General features: G+C 45.1%; 1 long non-coding RNA gene across 1 annotated transcript; it reads right to left on the bottom strand.

The window, feature by feature from the left end:
- Nucleotides 1–919: 919 nt before the first annotated feature.
- LOC147341123 (uncharacterized) lies at nt 920–1690 on the bottom strand. Its single transcript, XR_015158248.1, has 2 exons — nt 1519–1690; nt 920–1337 (listed from the first exon to the last, which is right to left on the bottom strand). It is a non-coding gene; the product is annotated as an uncharacterized LOC147341123 (long non-coding RNA).
- Between the last annotated feature and the right edge of the window lie 1177 nt (nt 1691–2867).

Raw genomic sequence — 2867 nt, 5'->3', positions numbered from 1 at the left:
TATTCCATACTCTTCTTTTTAAACCACGAAAACCTGTAGAACTTGGATTAACAAAAGAGTTTATTAGGGAAGAATGTTTTATGATCATAGTTATTTAGAAATACTAGGGGATGGTGATAAATATAAGACCAGCTTTTACACAGTCTTATAATAATACTTGTATCAAAAGTGTCTGTCCTGACTTCTCTGGCTGTCCAGTGGTTAGGACTCCATGCTTGCACTAGAAGGGGAACTGGTTCAATCCCTGGTCAGGGAACTAAGATCCTACAACCTGCATGGTGCCCCCCACCAAAAAAAAAATTATCTGTGTGTGGTGATCCTGTGTGTCATTTGCACTGGGATTGGGCCACCTCCACTGCCCTGCCCTTGGGAGCACACTGCTCCCACCAATTTCTTAGGATAACAGTGGCCTAATTGATATTTGGTCTGTTTGCTCCAAACATTATTTTAATCTCTGGGAGTGCTAATTTTGGGTTTTCCTTGTATCTGCATTTTGTCTTCCTGAGCACCTTTACCTGACAGCACAGGTGAGTGATGCAACAGGGCCCGTTATGATCTAAGTGGCCAGGATGTGATTTCTGCCTGCCTCACTCAGGGGAAGTATGACATTCACCATCCCCATGCTAACCCTCTTTCCATCTAGGTTTTGGCAATCTAGACCCTAATGTCATTCCACACCCCAAACAATGGCAGTAACATCACACCACTACTACTTGCCGATGAAATGAATTGCTAAGCAGGGTTATCCATCTTCCGTGCAGACTCCTGACCCAGTCCAGACCTCTACTCTCTGGCTAACTGGGGACATGAGGATCTGTTCCCTCAGCTCTTGGGACCCCCACATCTCTCCCCACTCAGGTGCCCACCTCTTTGCTTCCTTCCCTCCCTTCCCATCAGAAAATTCACACACACACAAATATCATCTTTTCACCATTTGATGTGTATTTTAATTGCAGCCATAAGTTTACTATGTTAGTGTGAGAGTCAGTCGTTTCCTGGTTGGCCATTTCTAAGACAGCAGACCTCTGGAGATGCAATTCTAAACTGTCTGACCTTTTCTATTCAGTTACTGGCTGCCCAGCTTGTACTTCTCCAGGGTCTCTCATTCTGGGGTGGCTGAGCTTATCTTCTCCTTTGTTTCTGCCTCCTTCTTTGATTCTGCCTCATATTTGGTACCCTTTTCGGCTTTGATTCAGTTTCTTACGTGCACAGGAACAGAAAAAACAGTTTGGTTTTCTTGTTTTCTTCACCTTCCTCGACTGAGTGGCATATGATCGGATTTTCTTTCTCAAGGTTCCTTTTAGAGGTCTTCTGAACCTCTTGGTCATATTCCGTGCCTTGAAAGACAAGAGAAGGGTATTAGTTTTGAGGAAAGGGTATAACATCTGAGTTGGAAGGGAGATTTCATGAAAAGGGATGTGGGCTGATGAGGGCTTTTGTGGCAGGCAAGGGCAGTGTAGCAGTCTTGGGCAGCAAAGTCAATGGAGAATATAGCGAGTGTAGATGGAATCATCTTACCTTCACACTGCCTCTGTCTCTGTTGACAAAGGGTCTTCTTTCGTCCTTTCACCCTTGAAGCAAACCGCATTGCAACTCTTCTTGGCTGCTGTGGCTTCCCAGGTTGCCTTAGTCATGATGATAGCATGAAGTGGCCTAACCCAGAAGCTCTACCTCTGACCTCCCTATATATACCTTCTCAGGACAATGAGGAGCCACACCCTTCAATCTGATTGGTCAGCTAGGCACTCCCCCAGCCAATGGTGGCTTTGGGCTCTTAGACATCAAAATGTACCACTGTGCCCATCACATGGGTTAGTAGGTGCTGAGGGACGCCATGATACAACTTTCTCACCCCTGACACCTCTGTGTGTCTGATTCTGGGGCGTGGTGATTCAGGGGCATGGTGTTTCTTCTCATGACCCTCAGACTTTCCTTCTTTGACTTATATGTCCCCCTTTAGCACTCCTGCCTCCTCCATCCCTGTATGAACCTGTACCAAACACTTTTCACCCCATTTCAGCACCTCAGAGTTCTCTAGTCACTTCATCTTTTGACCACCCTCTTCCTATTGGGGTTTCTTGAGGGGCTTAAAGAACTTAAGAGCAAGCCCTTAACATGGAAAAAGGTAATTAAGAACAGGTTGGATGTTTTTTCTACTCCAATGAGCTTCAGAGACCCCAAGACTTGGTGAATCCTCAGTCTGTTGCCCCAGTATGTTTATACCGTCTCCACAAGATTACACATCAGAGCAAAGTAAATGTTAAATGTCTCCTCCACTAATATTGTTGGGGACACTTCAACTCTCACATTGAGTAGGGAAACTCAACCTGCCCCATCTACCAGAAATATATTCCCGATTAAGAAAAAAAAAAAAAGTAAGGTGCCCAAAGGCAAGAGTCAGATGACCACTGCACCACTGTCTCTTGACTGAATCACTTCCCCAGTGGTCCCTCATTGACAGTTATCATCAGTTAGGGCCCACTGTGGAGCTGACCAATAGCTGAGCAGAAGTACCAGTAGATATCTCATTGATAGTTGGTTGCTTATGGGTAGGGCCCAGGGATGCACTGTCCAATTGCTGGGCAAGACGTGTTGCTTCCTAACAGGATGTGGAATAATAAGGCACAACAATGGCTACCTGCTAAGGGCTGTTCTCATGCTGCTCTGTTCCATAAGGATACGTTGGGTCCAGTGTGCTTTAATCTTTTTGACTGACTCCTTTCCCACTGAAGATTTTGATTTCACATGCTTGTTTAACTTTTGTACATCATTCTTTTCATTGTATTCCCAGGCATGCCAGTCAGAAGTGTTTATCTATATGCCCCTCCAACTACTGCCACATGATCGCATGTGCCGCATATAGTATA

Source organism: Bos grunniens, chromosome X, assembly GCF_055505025.1.
Source record: "Bos grunniens cultivar Pamir isolate PY7600 chromosome X, Bosgru_T2T1.0, whole genome shotgun sequence".
Classification (NCBI taxonomy): Eukaryota; Metazoa; Chordata; class Mammalia; order Artiodactyla; family Bovidae; genus Bos; species Bos grunniens.
This window is presented reverse-complemented; position numbering and strand designations above follow the sequence as displayed.